The 20,911-nt window shown below is 53.0% G+C and overlaps 1 protein-coding gene across 1 annotated transcript in view; it reads right to left on the bottom strand.

Moving 5' to 3' along the window:
• Positions 1–14,385, bottom strand: part of nvl (nuclear VCP like) — a 368,828-nt gene extending 354,443 nt beyond the window's left edge. Inside the window, exons 1-2 of the mRNA XM_072500597.1 lie at positions 14,334–14,385; positions 13,265–13,349 (exon numbers count right to left, since the gene is read on the bottom strand). The gene's annotated coding sequence lies outside the window, so the exon portion shown is untranslated. The remainder of the gene's footprint in view (positions 1–13,264; positions 13,350–14,333) is intronic.
• Between the last annotated feature and the right edge of the window lie 6,526 nt (positions 14,386–20,911).

The raw sequence follows: 20,911 nt of genomic DNA, 5'->3' as shown, positions 1-20,911 counted from the left end.
AGAGTAAAGGTCCCTCTACACTGTCCCCATCTAACACTCCCAGGACAGGGACATCACGGGGTTAGATACAGAGTAAAGCTCCCTCTACACTGTCCCCATCAACACTCCCAGGACAGGTACTGCTCGGGGTTAGATACAGAGTAAAGGTCCCTCTACACTGTCCCGAACAAACACTCCCAGGACAGGTACAGCTCGGGGTTAGATACAGAGTAAAGCTCCCTCTACACTGTCCCCATCAAACACTCGCAGGACAGGGACAGCACAGTGTTAGATACAGAGTAAAGCTCCCACTACACTGTCGCCATGAAACACTCCCAGGACAGGTACAGCACGGGGTTAGATACAGAGTAAAGCTCCCTCTGCACTGTCCCCATCAAACACTCGCAGGACAGGGACAGCACAGTGTTAGATACAGAGTAAAGCTCCCACTACACTGTCGCCATCAAACACTCCCAGGACAGGTACAGCATGGGGTTAGATACAGAGTAAAGCTCCCTCTGCACTGTCCCCATCAAACACTCCCAGGACAGGGACAGCACAGGGTTAGATACCGAGTAAAGCTCCCTCTACACTGTCCCCATTAAACACTCCCAGGACAGGGACAGCACAGGGTTAAATACAGAGTAAAGATCCCTCTACACGGTCTCCATCAAACACTCCCAGTACAGGTACAGCACGGGGTTAGATACAAAGTAAATCTCCCTCTCCACTGTCCCCATCAAACACTCCCAGGACAGGTACAGCACGGGGTTAGATACAGATAAAGTTCTCTCTACACTGTCCCCATCAAACATTCCCAGGACAGGGACAGCAAGGGGATAGATACACAGTAAAGCTCCCTCTACACTGTCCCCATCAAACACTCCCAGGACAGGTACAGCACAGTGTTAGATACAGAGAAAAGCTCCCTCTACACTGTCCCCATCAAACACTCCCAGGACAGGTACAGCACAGTGTTAGATACAGAGAAAAGCTCCCTCTGCACTGTCCCCATCAAACACTCCCAGGACAGGTACAGCACGGGGTTAGATACAGAGTTAAGCTCCCTCTACACTGTCCCCATCAAACACCCCCAGGACAGGTACAGCACGGGGATAGATACAGAGTAAAGCTCCCTCCACACTGTCCCCATCAAACACTCCCAGGACAGGGACAGCACGGGGTTAGATACAGAGTAAAGCTCCCTCGACACTGTCCCCATCAAACACTCCCAGGACAGGTACAGCACGGGTTAAGATACAGAGTTAAGCTCCCTCTACACTGTCCCCATCAAACACCCCCAGGACAGGTACAGCACGGGGTCAGATACAGAGTTAAGCTCCCTCTACACTGTCTCCATCAAACACTCCCAGGACAGGGACAGCACACGTTAGATACAGAGTAAAGCTCCCTCTACACTGTCCCCATCAAACACTCACAGGACAGGTACAGCACAGAGTTAGATACAGAGTAAAGCTCCCTCTACACTTTTTCCATCAAACACTCCCAGGACAGGTACAGCACGGGGTTAGATACAGAGTAAAGCTCCCTCTACACTGTCCCCATCAAACACTCCCAGGACAGGGACAGCATGGGGTTAGATACAGAGTAAAGCTCCATCTACACTGTCCCCATCAAACACTCCCAGGACAGGGACAGCATGGGGTTAGATACAGAGTGAAGCTCCCTCTACACTGTCCCCATCAAACACTCCCAGGACAGTGACAGCATGGGGTTAGATACAGAGTGAAGCTCCCTCTACACTGTCCCCATCAAACACTCCCAGGACAGGTACAGCACGGGGTTAGATACAGAGTAAAGCGCCCTCTACACTGTCCCCATCAAACACTCCCAGGACAGATACAGCACGGGGTTAGATACAGAGTAAAGCTCCCTCTACACTGTCCCCATCAAACACTCCCAGGACAGGGACAGCATGGGGTTAGATACAGAGTGAAGCTCCCTCTACACTGTCCCCATCAAACACTCCCAGGACAGGTACAGCACGGGGTTAGATACAGAGTAAAGCGCCCTCTACACTGTCCCCATCAAACACTCCCAGGACAGATACAGCACGGGGTTAGATACAGAGTAAAGCTCCCTCTACACTGTCCCCATCAAATACTCCCAGGACAGGGACAGCACACGTTAGATACAGAGTAAAGCTCCCACTACACTGTCCCCATGAAACACTCCCAGGACAGGGACAGCACAGGGTTAGATACAGAGCAAAGGTCCCTCTGCACAGTCCCCATCGAACACTCCCAGTACAGGGACATCACGGGGTTAGATACAGAGTAAAGCTCCCTCTACACTGTCCCCATCAAACACTCGCAGGACAGGGACAGCACAGTGTTAGATACAGAGTAAAGCTCCCACTACACTGTCCCCATGAAACACTCCCAGGACAGGGACAGCACAGTGTTAGATACAGAGTAAAGCTCCCTCTACACTGTCCCCATCAAACACTCCCAGGACAGGGACATCACGGGGTTAGATACAGAGTAAAGCTACCTCTACACTGTCCCCATCAACACTCCCAGGACAGGTACAGCTCGGGGTTAGATACAGAGTAAAGGTCCCTCTACACTGTCCCGAACAAACACTCCCAGGACAGGTACAGCTCGGGGTTAGATACAGAGTAAAGGTCCCTCTACACTGTCCCCATCAAACACACCCAGGACAGGTACAGCACAGGGTTAGATACAGAGTAAAGTTCCCTCTACACTGTCTCCATCCAACACTCCCAGTACAGGTACAGCACGGGGTTAGATACAGAGTAAAGCTCCCTCTACACTATCCCCATGAAACACTTGCAGGACAGGGTCAGCACAGTGTTAGATACAGAGTAAAGCTCCCACTACACTGTCCCCATGAAACACTCCCAGGACAGGGACAGCACAGGGTTAGATACAGAGTAAAGCTCCCTCTACACTGTCCCCATTAAACACTCCCAGGACAGGGACAGCGCAGGGTTAGATACAGAGTAAAGGTCCCTCTGCACAGTCCCCATCTAACACTCCCAGGACAGGGACAGCACAGGGTTAGATACAGAGTAAAGGTCCCTCTGCACAGTCCCCATCTAACACTCCCAGGACAGGGACATCACGGGGTTAGAGACAGAGTAAAGCTCCCTCTACACTGTCCCCATCAAACACTCGCAGGACAGGGACAGCACACGTTAGATACAGAGTAAAGCTCCCACTACACTGTCCCCATCAAACACTCCCAGGACAGGGACAGCACAGGGTTAGATACAGAGCAAAGGTCCCTCTGCACAGTCCCCATCGAACACTCCCAGGACAGCGACATCACGGGGTTAGATACAGAGTAAAGCTCCCTCTACACTGTCCCCATCAAACACTCACAGGACAGGGACAGCACAGTGTTAGATACAGAGTAAAGCTCCCACTACACTGTCCCCATGAAACACTCCCAGGACAGGGACAGCACAGTGTTAGATACAGAGTAAAGCTCCTTCTACACTGTCCCCATCAAACACTCCCAGGACAGGGACAGCACAGGGTTAGATACAGAGTAAAGGTCCCTCTACACTGTCCCCATCTAACACTCCCAGGACAGGGACATCACGGGGTTAGATACAGAGTAAAGCTCCCTCTACACTGTCCCCATCAACACTCCCAGGACAGGTACAGCTCGGGGTTAGATACAGAGTAAAGGTCCCTCTACACTGTCCCGAACAAACACTCCCAGGACAGGTACAGCTCGGGGTTAGATACAGAGTAAAGCTCCCTCTACACTGTCCCCATCAAACACTCGCAGGACAGGGACAGCACAGTGTTAGATACAGAGTAAAGCTCCCACTACACTGTCGCCATGAAACACTCCCAGGACAGGTACAGCACGGGGTTAGATACAGAGTAAAGCTCCCTCTGCACTGTCCCCATCAAACACTCGCAGGACAGGGACAGCACAGTGTTAGATACAGAGTAAAGCTCCCACTACACTGTCGCCATCAAACACTCCCAGGACAGGTACAGCATGGGGTTAGATACAGAGTAAAGCTCCCTCTGCACTGTCCCCATCAAACACTCCCAGGACAGGGACAGCACAGGGTTAGATACCGAGTAAAGCTCCCTCTACACTGTCCCCATTAAACACTCCCAGGACAGGGACAGCACAGGGTTAAATACAGAGTAAAGATCCCTCTACACGGTCTCCATCAAACACTCCCAGTACAGGTACAGCACGGGGTTAGATACAAAGTAAATCTCCCTCTCCACTGTCCCCATCAAACACTCCCAGGACAGGTACAGCACGGGGTTAGATACAGATAAAGTTCTCTCTACACTGTCCCCATCAAACATTCCCAGGACAGGGACAGCAAGGGGATAGATACACAGTAAAGCTCCCTCTACACTGTCCCCATCAAACACTCCCAGGACAGGTACAGCACAGTGTTAGATACAGAGAAAAGCTCCCTCTACACTGTCCCCATCAAACACTCCCAGGACAGGTACAGCACAGTGTTAGATACAGAGAAAAGCTCCCTCTGCACTGTCCCCATCAAACACTCCCAGGACAGGTACAGCACTGGGTTAGATACAGAGTTAAGCTCCCTCTACACTGTCCCCATCAAACACCCCCAGGACAGGTACAGCACGGGGATAGATACAGAGTAAAGTTCCCTCCACACTGTCCCCATCAAACACTCCCAGGACAGGGACAGCACGGGGTTAGATACAGAGTAAAGCTCCCTCGACACTGTCCCCATCAAACACTCCCAGGACAGGTACAGCACGGGTTAAGATACAGAGTTAAGCTCCCTCTACACTGTTCCCATCAAACACCCCCAGGACAGGTACAGCACGGGGTCAGATACAGAGTTAAGCTCCCTCTACACTGTCTCCATCAAACACTCCCAGGACAGGGACAGCACACGTTAGATACAGAGTAAAGCTCCCTCTACACTGTCCCCATCAAACACTCACAGGACAGGTACAGCACAGAGTTAGATACAGAGTAAAGCTCCCTCTACACTTTTTCCATCAAACACTCCCAGGACAGGTACAGCACGGGGTTAGATACAGAGTAAAGCTCCCTCTACACTGTCCCCATCAAACACTCCCAGGACAGGGACAGCATGGGGTTAGATACAGAGTAAAGCTCCATCTACACTGTCCCCATCAAACACTCCCAGGACAGGGACAGCATGGGGTTAGATACAGAGTGAAGCTCCCTCTACACTGTCCCCATCAAACACTCCCAGGACAGTGACAGCATGGGGTTAGATACAGAGTGAAGCTCCCTCTACACTGTCCCCATCAAACACTCCCAGGACAGGTACAGCACGGGGTTAGATACAGAGTAAAGCGCCCTCTACACTGTCCCCATCAAACACTCCCAGGACAGATACAGCACGGGGTTAGATACAGAGTAAAGCTCCCTCTACACTGTCCCCATCAAACACTCCCAGGACAGGGACAGCATGGGGTTAGATACAGAGTGAAGCTCCCTCTACACTGTCCCCATCAAACACTCCCAGGACAGGTACAGCACGGGGTTAGATACAGAGTAAAGCGCCCTCTACACTGTCCCCATCAAACACTCCCAGGACAGATACAGCACGGGGTTAGATACAGAGTAAAGCTCCCTCTACACTGTCCCCATCAAATACTCCCAGGACAGGGACAGCACACGTTAGATACAGAGTAAAGCTCCCACTACACTGTCCCCATGAAACACTCCCAGGACAGGGACAGCACAGGGTTAGATACAGAGCAAAGGTCCCTCTACACTGTCCCCATCGAACACTCCCAGTACAGGGACATCACGGGGTTAGATACAGAGTAAAGCTCCCTCTACACTGTCCCCATCAAACACTCGCAGGACAGGGACAGCACAGTGTTAGATACAGAGTAAAGCTCCCACTACACTGTCCCCATGAAACACTCCCAGGACAGGGACAGCACAGTGTTAGATACAGAGTAAAGCTCCCTCTACACTGTCCCCATCAAACACTCCCAGGACAGGGACATCACGGGGTTAGATACAGAGTAAAGCTCCCTCTACACTGTCCCCATCAACACTCCCAGGACAGGTACAGCTCGGGGTTAGATACAGAGTAAAGGTCCCTCTACACTGTCCCGAACAAACACTCCCAGGACAGGTACAGCTCGGGGTTAGATACAGAGTAAAGGTCCCTCTACACTGTCCCCATCAAACACTCCCAGGACAGGTACAGCACAGGGTTAGATACAGAGTAAAGTTCCCTCTACACTGTCTCCATCCAACACTCCCAGTACAGGTACAGCACGGGGTTAGATACAGAGTAAAGCTCCCTCTACACTATCCCCATGAAACACTTGCAGGACAGGGTCAGCACAGTGTTAGATACAGAGTAAAGCTCCCACTACACTGTCCCCATGAAACACTCCCAGGACAGGGACAGCACAGGGTTAGATACAGAGTAAAGCTCCCTCTACACTGTCCCCATTAAACACTCCCAGGACAGGGACAGCGCAGGGTTAGATACAGAGTAAAGGTCCCTCTGCACAGTCCCCATCTAACACTCCCAGGACAGGGACAGCACAGGGTTAGATACAGAGTAAAGGTCCCTCTGCACAGTCCCCATCTAACACTCCCAGGACAGGGACATCACGGGGTTAGAGACAGAGTAAAGCTCCCTCTACACTGTCCCCATCAAACACTCGCAGGACAGGGACAGCACAGTGTTAGATACAGAGTAAAGCTCCCTCTACACTGTCCCCATCAAACACTCCCAGGACAGGGACAGCACAGGGTTAGATACAGAGTAAAGGTCCCTCTACACTGTCCCCATCTAACACTCCCTGTACAGGTACAGCACGGGGTTAGATACAGAGTAAAGCTCCCTCTACACTGCCCCCATGAAACACTCCCAGGACAGGTACAGCACAGGGTTAGATACAGAGTAAAGCTCCCTCTGCACTGTCCCCATGAAACACTCCCAGGATGGGTACAGCACGGGGATAGATACTGAGTAAAGCTCCCTCTCCACTGTCCCCATCAAACACTCGCAGGACAGGTACAGCACAGGGATAGATACAGAGTAAAGCTCCCTCGACACTGTCCCCATCAAACACTCCCAGGACAGGTACAGCTCGGGGTTAGGTACAGAGTAAAGGTCCCTCTACACTGTCCCCATCAAACACTCCCAGCACAGGGACAGCACAGTGTTAGATACAGAGTAATGAACACGAATATACGGAGGTTGTTAGGGGTAATGATGATGGCCCCACCAGAGGGAGAAACGGAGATAGTAGTGGCGATGGATGCCGAGAAAGCATTTGATAGAGTGGAGTGGGATTATTTGTGGGAGGTGTTGAGGAGATTTGGTTTTGGAGAGGGGTATGTTAGATGGGTGCAGCTGTTGTATAGGGCCCCGGTGGCGAGCGTGGTCACGAATGGACGGGGATCTGCATATTTTCGGCTCCATAGAGGGACAAGGCAGGGATGCCCTCTGTCCCCATTATTGTTTGCACTGGCGATTGAGCCCCTGGCGATAGCGTTGAGGGGTTCCAAGAAGTGGAGGGGAGTACTTAGGGGAGGAGAAGAGCACCGGGTATCTTTGTATGCGGACGATTTGCTACTATACGTGGCGGACCCGGCGGAGGGGATGCCAGAAATAATGCGGATACTTGGGGAGTTTGGGGATTTTTCAGGGTATAAATTGAACATGGGGAAAAGTGAGTTGTTTGTGGTGCATCCAGGGGAGCAGAGTAGAGAAATAGAGGACCTACCGTTGAGGAAGGTAACAAGGGACTTTCGTTACCTGGGGATCCAGATAGCTAAGAATTGGGGCACATTGCATCGGTTAAATTTAACGCGGTTGGTGGAACAGATGGAGGAGGATTTCAAGAGATGGGATATGGTATCCCTGTCAATGGCAGGGAGGGTGCAGGCGGTTAAGATGGTGGTCCTCCCGAGATTCCTCTTTGTGTTTCAGTGCCTCCCGGTGGTGATCACGAAGGCTTTTTTTAAAAAGGATTGAAAAGAGCATCATGGGTTTTGTGTGGGCCGGGAAGACCCCGAGAGTGAGGAAGGGATTCTTACAGCGTAGCAGGGATAGGGGGGGGCTGGCACTACCGAGCCTAAGTGAGTATTATTGGGCCGCTAATATTTCAATGGTGAGTAAGTGGATGGGAGAGGAGGAGGGAGCGGCGTGGAAGAGATTAGAGAGGGCGTCCTGTAGGGGGACTAGCCTACAGGCTATGGTGACAGCCCCATTGCCGTTCTCACCGAGGAACTACACCACAAGCCCGGTGGTGGTGGCTACACTGAAGATTTGGGGACAGTGGAGATGGCATAGGGGAAAGACTGAAGCCTTGGGGGGGTCCCCGATAAGAAACAATCATAGGTTTGCCCCGGGGGGAATGGATGGGGGATATGGAATGTGGCAAAGAGCAGGAATAATGCAACTGAAAGATCTGTTTGTGGATGGGAAGTTCGCGAGTCTGGGAGCGCTGACCGAGAAATATGGGTTGCCCCAAGGGAATGCATTCAGGTATATGCATCTGAGGGCTTTTGCGAGGCAACAGGTGAGGGAATTCCCGCAGCTCCCGACACAAGAGGTGCAGGACAGAGTGATCTCAAAGACATGGGTGGGGGATGGTAAGGTGTCAGATATATATAGGGAAATGAGGGACGAAGGGGAGACTATGGTAGATGAACTAAAAGGGAAATGGGAAGAAGAGCTGGGGGAGGAGATCGAGGAGGGGCTGTGGGCAGATGCCCTAAGCAGGGTAAACTCGTCGTCCTCGTGTGCCAGGCTAAGCCTGATTCAGTTTAAGGTATTACACAGGGCACATATGACTGGAGCACGGCTCAGTAAATTTTTTGGGGTGGAGGATAGGTGTGCGAGGTGCTCGAGAAGCCCAGCGAATCATACCCATATGTTTTGGTCATGCCCGGCACTACAGAGGTTTTGGATGGGGGTGACAAAGGTGCTTTCAAAAGTAGTAGGAGTCCGGGTCGAACCAAGCTGGGGGTTAGCTATATTTGGGGTTGCACAAGAGCCGGGAGTGCAGGAGGCGAGAGAGGCCGATGTTTTGGCCTTTGCGTCCCTAGTAGCCCGGCGCAGGATATTGCTAATGTGGAAAGAAGCCAAGCCCCCGGGGGTGGAGACCTGGATAAATGACATGGCGGGGTTTATAAAGCTAGAGCGGATTAAGTTCGTCCTAAGGGGGTCGGCTCAAGGGTTCACCAGGCGGTGGCAACCGTTCGTCGAATACCTCGCAGAAAGATAGACGGAATGGGAAAAAGAAGGCAGCAGCAGCAGGCCAGGATCGGGGGGGGGGAAGGAGGAACCAGAAGGACTCTCAGGGTTGTTAATATATACTGTATAGTATGTATAGGTCGTTGCTACGGATAATTATATATTGGACTGTTAAATTATATTTTTGGAGAGTGTTACTTGTGACAAGGCAGTTGCCAATTAGGGCTAGTTTTCATTTTTGTTATTTATTATTTACTCATTTTTTGTTTATAAAATAGGTCATTGTCATTTGTGTTGTTATAATATTGTGTAAAGGATACACAATGTACTGTGTTGGTTGACCAAAAATTTTCAATAAAATATTTAATAAAAAAAAAGATACAGAGTAAAGCTCCCACTACACTGTCCCCATGAAACACTCCCAAGACAGGGACAGCACAGTGTTAGATACAGAGTAAAGCTCCCTCGACACTGTCCCCATCAAACACTCCCAGGACAGGAACAGCACGGGGTTAGATACAGAGTAAAGCTCCATCTACACTGTCCCCATCAAACACTCCCAGGACAGGTACAGCACGGGGTTAGATACAGAGTAAAGCTGCCTCTACACTGTCCCCATCAAACACTTGCAGGACAGGGACAGCACAGTGTTAGATACAGAGTAAAGCTCCCACTACACTGTCCCCATGAAACACTCCCAGGTCAGGGACAGCACAGGGTTAGATACAGAGTAAAGCTCCCTCTACACTGTCCCCATTAAACACTCCCAGGACAGGGACAGCACAGGGTTAGATACAGAGTAAAGCTCCCTCTACACTGTCCCCATCAAACACTCCCAGGACAGGTACAGCACGGGGTTAGATACAGAGTAAAGCTCCCTCTACACTGTCCCCATCAAACACTCTCTGGACAGGTACAGCACGGGGTTAGATACAGAGTAAAGCCCACTCTACACTCTCCCCATCAAACACCCCCAGGACAGGTACAGCACGGGGATAGATACACAGTAAAGCTCCCTCTACATGTCCCCATGAAACACTCCCAGGACAGGTACAGCACGGGGTTAGATACAGAGTCAAGCTCCCTCCACCCTGTCCCCATCAAACACTCCCAGGACAGGTACAGCACGGGGTTAGATACAGAGTCAAGCTCCCTCCACCCTGTCCCCATCAAACACTCCCAGGACAGGTACAGCACGGGGTTAGATACAGAGTAAAGCTCCCTCTGCACTGTCCCCATCAAACACTCCCAGGACAGGTACAGCGCGGGGTTAGGTACAGAGTAAAGCTCCCTCTGCACCCCAAACACACAAGTCTGCAATTTGAGTCAGACAAGATTAGATACATAAAAGCAGGAAGAGTCCATTCGGCCCTTCGAGCCTGCTCCGCCATTTCATTATGATCCTGGCTTATTATCCAGCTCAATAATCTAATCCCACTTTCCCCCATGTCCTTTGACCCCCTTCGCCCTCAGTGCTATATCTAACTGCTTCTTGAAAACATGCAATGTTTTGGCCTCAACTACTTCCTGTGGTAATGAATTCCACAGACTCACCACTCTCTGGGCGAAGAAAGTTCTCCTCATCTCTGTCTCAATGGTCTCCCCTGAATCCTCAGACTGTAACCCTGATTCTGGACACCCCCACCATCGGGAACATCCTTCCTGCATCGACCCTGTCCAGTTCCCCTCCCCCACCATCGGGAACATCCTTCCTGCATCGACCCTGTCCAGTTCCCCCCCCCCACCATCGGGAACATCCTTCCTGCATCGACCCTGTCCAGTTCCCCCCCCCCACCATCGGGAACATCCTTCCTGCATCGACCCTGTCCAGTCCTGTTGGAATTTTATAGCTTTCTGAAAGATCCCCCCTCATTCTTCTGAACTCCAGCGAATACAATCCCAACCGATTCAATCTCTCCTCATCCGTCAGTCCTGCCATCCCTGGAATCAGTCTGGTAAACCATCTCGCTCTAGAGCAAGAACATCCTTCCTCAGAAAAGGAGACCAAAACTGCACACAATATTCCAGGTGTGGCCCCACCAAGGCCGTGTATAATTGCAGCAAGACATCCCTGCTCCTGTACTCTAATCCTCTCGCTATGAAGGTCAGCATACCATTTGCCTTCTTTACCGCCTGCTGTACCTGCATGCTTACCTTCAGTGACTGGTGTACGAAGACACCCAGGTCTCGTTGCACACTCCCCTCTCCTAATTTATGGAGATAATAGTCTGCCTTCTTGTTTTTGCTGGATAACCTCACATGTATCCACATTATACTACATCTGCCATTCATTTACCCACTCGCCCAACCTGTCCAAATCACACTGAAGGATCTCTGTATCCTCCTCACAGCTCACCCTCCCACCCAACTTGGAGATATGACATTTTGTTCCCTCATCTAAATCATTGATATATATTGTGAATAGCTGGGCTCCGAGCACCAATCCCTGCGGTACCCCACGAGTCGCTGCTGCCAATCTGAAAAAGACCCATTAATTCGTACTCTTTGTTTCCTGTCTGCTGACCGGTTTTCTCTCCATCTCAATACACCCCCCAATCCCATGCTCTTTAATTTTATACACTAAACTCTTCTGTGGGATTTCGTCAAAAGCCTTCTGAAAGTCCAAATAAACCATATCCAGTGGCGCCCCCTCATCAACTCTACTACTACTAATAATCTTTATTGTCACAAGTAAGCTCACATTTGCACTGCAACAAAGTTACCGTGAAAATCCCCTAGTCACCACATTCCGGCGCCTGTTCGGGTCACAGAGGGAGAATTCAGACTGTCCAATCCACCTAACAGCACGTCTTTCAGGACTCGTGGGAAGAAACCGGAGCACCCGCAGGAGACCCACGCAGAGACGAGGAGAACGTGCAGACTCCACACAGACAGTGACCCAAGCCGGGAATCCAACCTGGGACCCTGGAGCTGTGAAGCAACAGTGCTAACCACTGTGCTACCGTGCCGCCCATTAGTTACATCCTTGAATTCCAGTAGATTTGTCAAGCATGATTTCCCTTCATAAATCCATGCTGACTCTCTCCGATCCTGCCACTGTTTTCTAAGTGCTCTGCTGTAAAACCTTTGATAACGGATTCTAGAATTTTCCCCACTACAGACATCAGGGTTACTGGTCTATAATTCCTTATTTTCTCTCTCCCTCCCTTTTTAAATAGTGAAGTTACATTAGTCACCCTCCAATCTGCAGGGACTGCTCCAGAGTCTATAGAATCCTGGAAATGACACCAATGCACCTATTTCCCGCAGCACCTCTTTAGGTACCCTGGGATGTAGATTCTCAGGCCCTGGGGGGTGTGCGGGGCGGGGGGTGTGCGGGGCGGGGGGTGTGCGGGGCGGGGGGTGTGCGGGGCGGGGGGGGTGTGCGGGGCGGGGGGGTGTGCGGTGCGGGGCGGGGGGGGGGTGCGGGGCGGGGGGGGGTGCGGGGCGGGGGGGGGTGCGGGGCGGGGGGGGTGCGGGGCGGGGGGGGTGCGGGGCGGGGGGGGTGCGGGGCGGGGGGGGGGTGCGGGAGGGGGCGGGGGGGGGTGCGGGGCGGGGGGGGGGTGCGGGGCGGGGGGGGGGTGCGGGGCAGGGGGGGGTGCGGGGCGGGGGGGGGGGTGTGGGGCGGGGGGGGTGTGTGTGGGGCGGGGGGGGGGGTGCGGGGCGGGGGGGGGGGGTGCGGGGCGGGGGGGGTGCGGGGCGGTGCGTGTTTTCTGTCATTGATGTTTCTATACAAGAGATGGCAGTTGCCACCTTCCATCTGTCCCACGGTGAAGTAGTCAAGTTACTGGCAAAACACCCTCAGACTTACGAATCAATCAAACTAAGTGAAATCTGACATCAGATTGGAATATTCTGGAGACCGTCCTGTCCGACCCTTAGACTCCTGCCGTACAGAGGGTAAATTATGTCACTGCCACCTGACCCCACACGGGTAACTGGAGTCTGGGAGGCACAGAACTGGGATAATTCAGCAAATCAAAACAAACACAGCGCGATTACAATCACTAAACTATGAAGCATTCCAGTATTAATCCACATGGATCGCAGAAATCCCAGATTCCCTACCCGTCCTGTGTCTGATTCTGTCGAGCTCGTTTTGTGAGATGTTCCTCCTCAAAATCGAACGTTTCACTCCTGACGGACCGATACGCTGCAGAAACAGATCAGTGCTGGTTAGAAACACACGCCGACAGGCTGGGAACGGAGGTGTCACAGAGGTCTGACTCAGCAAATGGTTCGCAATTCTCAAATGGGTTCGGGAGTAAGCCCAGTGCAGCAAGCGGCCTTCATCGACCACCTAGAAAAGTTAACGAACAAGACTTGACAGCAAACCATGTGAGCAAGTATTAGGAAAAGTAACAAAACCTTGGCTAAAGATATTGTTTCACAGGCAGTTTTAAAATGAGAGAGAGGTTAGCACTGCTGCCTCACGGCGCCGAGGTCTCAGGTTCGATCCCGACTCTGGGTCACTGTTTGTGTGGAGTTTGCACATTCTCCCCGTGTCTACGTGGGTTTCGCCCCCACAACCCAAAGATGTGCAGGGTAGAATTGGCCACGTTAAATTGCCCCTTAATTGGAAAAAATGAATTGGGTACTCTAAAAAAAAAAATTTATTTTTTTCTAAACGAGAGAGATAAAAAGGTATAGGGAGGAAATTCCAGAGTTTATAGCTCACAATCGAAAGGTACGATCGGCAATGGTGCAACAATCCAACTCAGGAATGTGGAGTTCTGCAAAGTTCAAACCCCTCGCTTGTCCGTCAGTCTGGCCTGGCGAATATACCAGAGCCAGAGCAGCCCAGCACTGGAATTAGCTTCAATGCTGGAGGAGAGTCTCAATCAACATGGATTCATCCTCCTGTTTGCCATCCACTCACCCAATTGGAGGTTTGTTATCAGGCTCATCTTTGTAACTGGCCCCTCAGCTACTTTAGGAGTAAGACAGCCCTCAGTGGCTCAGCTCACACACGGGGAGGAAAGATGGCCGGCCACCGTTGTCTGCAGACTCCGCTGCCCCTGGGGGGACAGGCACATTCAAAATGAGCCAGAGCAGAATAATCTGACCACACAGATCTCGGTCTTCTGGAACAATTCCACTGAGCCCCATCATTCAGCAAGGTGAATCCCACACTCACCTTTATCCACCTGGATCCGGAAGGCATTCCTCTTCCTGCGGCCATAGTCCGAGCTATATGGGGGAGAAGCAAACAGAGAGAGGGGGGAGGGGCGGCGAGAGAGGGGGGGGGGAGCGAGAGAGGGGGGGGAGGGGGAGCGAGAGAGGGGGGGAGGGGGGAGCGAGAGAGGGGGGGGGAGGGGGAGCGAGAGAGGGGGGGGAGGGGGGAGGTGGGAGCGAGAGAGGGGGGGAGGGGGGAGGGGGAGCGAGAGAGGGGGGGAGGGGGGAGGGGGAGCGAGAGAGAGGGGGGGAGGGGGAGGGGGAGCGAGAGAGGGGGGGAGGGGGGAGGGGGAGCGAGAGAGGGGGGAGGGGGGAGGGGGAGCGAGAGAGGGGGGAGGGGGAGCGAGGGGGGAGGGGGGAGCGAGGGGGGAGGGGGAGCGAGAGAGGGGGGAGGGGGAGCGAGAGAGGGGGGAGGGGGGAGCGAGAGAGGGGGGAGGGGGAGCGAGAGAGGGGGGAGGGGGAGCGAGAGAGGGGGGGGAGGGGGAGCGAGAGAGGGGGGAGGGGGAGCGAGAGAGGGGGGAGGGGGAGCGAGAGAGGGGGGAGGGGGAGCGAGAGAGGGGGGAGGGGGAGCGAGAGAGGGGGGAGGGGGAGCGAGAGAGGGGGGAGGGGAGCGAGAGAGGGGGGGAGGGGGAGCGAGAGAGGGGGGAGGGGGAGCGAGAGAGGGGGGGAGGGGGAGCGAGAGAGGGGGGAGGGGGAGCGAGAGAGGGGGGAGGGGGAGCGAGAGAGGGGGGAGGGGGAGCGAGAGAGGGGGGAGGGGGAGCGAGAGAGGGGGGAGGGGGGAGCGAGAGAGGGGGGAGGGGGAGCGAGAGAGGGGAGGGGAGCGAGAGAGAGGGGGAGGGGGAGCGAGAGAGGGGGGAGGGGGAGCGAGAGAGGGGGGAGGGGGAGCGAGAGGAGGGGGGGAGGGGGGAGCGAGAGAGGGGGGAGGGGGAGCGAGAGAGGGGGGAGGGGGAGCGAGAGAGGGGGAGGGGGAGCGAGAGAGGGGGGAGGGGGAGCGAGAGAGGGGGGGAGGGGGAGCGAGAGAGGGGGGGAGGGGGAGCGAGAGAGGGGGGGGAGGGGGAGCGAGAGAGGGGGGGAGGGGGAGCGAGAGAGGGGGGAGGGGAGCGAGAGAGGGGGGAGGGGGAGCGAGAGAGGGGGGAGGGGGAGCGAGAGAGGGGGGAGGGGGAGCGAGAGAGGGGGGGAGGGGGAGCGAGAGAGGGGGGGAGGGGGAGCGAGAGAGGGGGGGAGGGGGAGCGAGAGAGGGGGGAGGGGGGAGCGAGAGAGGGGGGGAGGGGGAGCGAGAGAGGGGGGGAGGGGGAGCGAGAGAGGGGGGGAGGGGGAGCGAGAGAGGGGGGAGGGGGAGCGAGAGAGGGAGGAGCGAGAGAGGGGGAGGGAGCGAGAGAGGGGGGGAGGGGGAGCGAGAGAGGGGGGAGGGGGAGCGAGAGAGGGGGGAGGGGGAGCGAGAGAGGGGGGGAGGGGGAGCGAGAGAGGGGGGAGGGGGGAGCGAGAGAGGGGGGAGGGGGGAGCGAGAGAGGGGGGGGAGGGGGAGCGAGAGAGGGGGGAGGGGGAGCGAGAGAGGGGGGAGGGGGAGCGAGAGAGGGGGGAGCGGGGGAGCGAGAGAGGGGGGAGGGGAGGGGAGCGAGAGAGGGGGGAGGGGGGAGCGAGAGAGGGGGGGAGGGGGGGAGCGAGAGAGGGGGGAGGGGGAGCGAGTGAGGGGGGAGGGGGAGCGAGAGAGGGGGGAGGGGGAGCGAGAGAGGGGGGGAGGGGGAGCGAGAGAGGGGGGGGAGGGGGAGCGAGAGAGGGGGGAGGGGGGAGCGAGAGAGGGGGGAGGGGGAGCGAGAGAGGGGGGGAGGGGGAGCGAGAGAGGGGGAGGGGGAGCGAGAGAGGGGGGGGAGGGGGGAGCGAGAGAGGGGGGGAGGGGGAGCGAGAGAGGGGGGAGGGGGAGCGAGAGAGGGGGGGAGGGGGAGCGAAGAGAGGGGGGGGAGGGGGAGCGAGAGAGGGGGGGGAGGGGGAGCGAGAGAGGGGGGGAGGGGGAGCGAGAGAGGGGGGGGAGGGGGAGCGAGAGAGGGGGGAGGGGGAGCGAGAGAGGGGGGGAGGGGGAGCGAGAGAGGGGGGAGGGGGAGCGAGAGAGGGGGAGGGGGAGCGAGAGAGGGGGGGAGGGGGAGCGAGAGAGGGGGGGAGGGGGAGCGAGAGAGGGGGAGGGGGAGCGAGAGAGGGGGGAGGGGGAGCGAGAGAGGGGGGAGGGGCGGAGAGAGGGGGAGGGGCGGAGAGAGGGGGAGGCGCGGAGAGAGGGGGAGCGCGGAGAGAGGGGGGAGGGGCGGAGAGAGGGGGAGGGGGCGGAGAGAGAGGGGGAGGGGCGGAGAGAGGGGGAGGGGCGGAGAGAGGGGGGAGGGGCGGAGAGAGGGGGGAGGGGCAGAGAGAGGGGGCCAAGCGAGAAATGTAAACATTGTCAAAACGGTCCCTTCAACACTGTGATCAAATAACACAACAGAAATAGCTCTGCACTGACTTTCTACCTCCAACATCGCGAATCTGCCGCCATTTCAACTGATCAGGGTCTGTTTACAGAATAATCCCTAAATACCCTCACATCGGCTATAATCCCTAAATACCCTCACATCGGCTATAATCCCTAAATACCCTCACATCGGTATAATCCCGATATACCCTCACATCGGGTATAATCCCTAAATACCCTCACATCGGGTATAATCCCTATATACCCTCACATCGGGTATAATCCCTAAATACCCTCACATCGGGTATAATCCCTAAATACCCTCACATCGGGTATAATCCCGATATACCCTCACATCGGGTATAATCCCGATATACCCTCACATCGGGTATAATCCCTATATACCCTCACATCGGGTATAATCCCTATATACCCTCACATCGGGTATAATCCCTATATACCCTCACATCGGGTATAATCGCTATATACACTCACATCGGGTATAATCCCTATATACCCTCACATCGGGTATAATCCCTATATACCCTCACATCGGCTATAATCCCGATATACCCTCACATCGGGTATAATCCCTATATACCCTCACATCGGGTATAATCCCTATATACCCTCACATCGGGTATAATCCCTATATACCCTCACATCGGCTATAATCCCGATATACCCTCACATCGGGTATAATCCCTAAATACCCTCACATCGGGTATAATCCCTATATACCCTCACATCGGCTATAATCCCGAAATACCCTCACATCGGCTATAATCCCGATATACCCTCACATCGGCTATAATCCCGATATACCCTCACATCGGCTATAATCCCGATATACCCTTACATCGGGTATAATCCCTATATACCCTCACATCGGGTATAATCCCTATATACCCTCACATCGGCTATTATCCCGATATACCCTCACATCGGGTATAATCCCTATATACCCTCACATCGGCTATAATCCCTAAATACCCTCACATCGGGTATAATCCCGATATACCCTCACATCGGGTATAATCCCTAAATACCCTCACATCGGCTATAATCCCGATATACCCTCACATCGGGTATAATCCCTAAATACCCTCACATCGGCTATAATCCCGATATACCCTCACATCGGGTATAATCCCTAAATACCCTCACATCGGGTATAATCCCTATATACCCTCACATCGGGTATAATCCCTATATACCCTCACATCGGCTATAATCCCTAAATACCCTCACATCGGCTATAATCCCTAAATACCCTCACATCGGGTATAATCCCGATATACCCTAACATCAGGTATAATCCCTATATACCCTCACATCGGGTATAATCCCTATATACCCTCACATCGGCTATAATCCCTAAATACCCTCACATCGGCTATAATCCCTAAATACCCTCACATCGGGTATAATCCCTATATGCCCTCACATCGGGTATAATCCCGATATACCCTCAAATCGGTATAATCCCGATATACCCTCACATCGGGTATAATCCCTAAATACCCTCACATCGGGTATAATCCCGATACCCTCACATCGGGTATAATCCCTATATACCCTCACATCGGGTATAATCCCGATATACCCTCACATCAGGTATAATCCCCAAATACCCTCACATCGGGTATAATCCCTAAATACCCTCACATCGGCTATAATCGCTAAATACCCTCACATCGGGTATAACCCCATATACCCTCACATCGGGTATAATCCCGATATACCCTCACATCGGGTATAACCCCTATATACCCTCACATCGGCTATAATCCCGATATACCCTCACATCGGGTATAATCCCTAAATACCCTCACATCGGGTATAATCCCTATATACCCTCACATCGGCTATAATCCCAATATACCCTCACATCGGGTATAATCCCGATATACCCTCACATCGGGTATAATCCCTAAATACCCTCACATCGGGTATAATCCCTATATACCCTCACATCGGCTATAATCCCTAAATACCCTCACATCGGCTATAATCCCGATATACCCTCACATCGGCTATAATCCCGATATACCCTCACATCGGCTAGAATCCCGATATACCCTCACATCGGCTATAATCGCTATATACCCTCACATCGGGTATAATCCCTATATACCCTCACATCGGGTATAATCCCTATATACCCTCACATCGGCTATTATCCCGATATACCCTCACATCGGGTATAATCCCTATATACCCTCACATCGGGTATAATCCCTATATACCCTCACATCGGCTATAATCCCTAAATACCCTCACATCGGGTATAATACCGATATACCCTCACATCGGGTATAATCCCTAAATACCCTCACATCGGCTATAATCCCGATATACCCTCACATCGGGTATAATCCCTAAATACCCTCACATCGGGTATAATCCCTAAATACCCTCACATCGGGTATAATCCCTATATACCCCTCACATCGGCTATAATCCCTAAATACCCTCACATCGGGTATAATCCCGATATACCCTCACATCAGGTATAATCCCTATATACCCTCACATCGGGTATAATCCCTATATACCCTCACATCGGCTATAATCCCTAAATACCCTCACATCGGCTATAATCCCTAAATACCCTCACATCGGGTATAATCCCTATATGCCCTCACATCGGGGTATAATCCCGATATACCCTCAAATCGGTATAATCCCGATATACCCTCACATCGGGTATAATGGCTAAATACCCTCACATCGGGTATAATCCCGATACCCTCACATCGGGTATAATCCCTATATACCCTCACATCGGGTATAATCCCGATATACCCTCACATCAGGTATAATCCCGATATACCCTCACATCAGGTATAATCCCCAAATACCCTCACATCGGGTATAATCCCTAAATACCCTCACATCGGCTATAATCCATAAATACCCTCACATCGGGTATAATCCCGATATACCCTCACATCGGGTATAATCCCGATACACCCTCACACCGGGTATAATCCCTACATACCCTCACATCGGCTATAATCCCTATATACCCTCACATCGGGTATAATCCCTATATACCCTCACATCGGGTATAATCCCTATATACCCTCACATCGGCTATAATCCCGATATACCCTCACATCGGGTATAATCCCTATATACCCTCACATCGGCGATAATCCCTAAATACCCTCACATCGGCTATAATCCCGATATACCCTCACATCGGCTATAATCCGATATACCCTCACATCGGCTATAATCCCTATATACCCTCACATCGGGTATAATCCCTATATACCCTCACATCGGGTATAATCCCTATATACCCTCACATCGGCTATAATCCCTATATACCCTTACATCGGGTATAATCCCTATATACCCCTCACATCGGGTATAATCCCTATATACCCCTCACATCGGCTATTATCCCGATATACCCTCACATCGGGTATAATCCCTATATACCCTCACATCGGCTATAATCCCTCAATACCCTCACATCGGGTATAATCCCTCAATACCCTCACATCGGGTATAATCCCGATATACCCTCACATCGGGTATAATCCCTAAATACCCTCACATCGGCTATAATCCCGATATACCCTCACATCGGGTATAATCCCTAAATACCCTCACATCGGGTATAATCCCTAAATACCCTCACATCGGGTATAATCCCTAAATACCCTCACATCGGGTATAATCCCTATATACCCTCACATCGGCTATAATCCCTAAATACCCTCACATCGGGTATAATCCCGATATACCCTCACATCGGGTATAATCCCGATATACCCTCACATCGGGTATAATCCCGATATACCCTCACATCGGGTATAATCCCGATATACCCCTCACATCGGGTATAACCCCTATATACCCTCACATCGGGTATAATCCCTATATACCCTCACATCGGCTATAATCCCTAAATACCCTCACATCGGCTATAATCCCTAAATACCCTCACATCGGGTATAATCCCTATATACCCTCACATCGGGTATAATCCCTATATGCCCTCACACCGGGTATAATCCCGATACCCTCACATCGGGTATAATCCCTAAATACCCTCACATCGGGTATAATCCCTATATACCCTCACATCG

This window comes from Scyliorhinus torazame, chromosome 4 (genome assembly GCF_047496885.1).
Source record: "Scyliorhinus torazame isolate Kashiwa2021f chromosome 4, sScyTor2.1, whole genome shotgun sequence".
NCBI lineage: Eukaryota > Metazoa > Chordata > Chondrichthyes > Carcharhiniformes > Scyliorhinidae > Scyliorhinus > Scyliorhinus torazame.
Note: the sequence above shows the minus strand (reverse complement) of the source record. Positions and strands in the feature narration are given on the sequence as shown.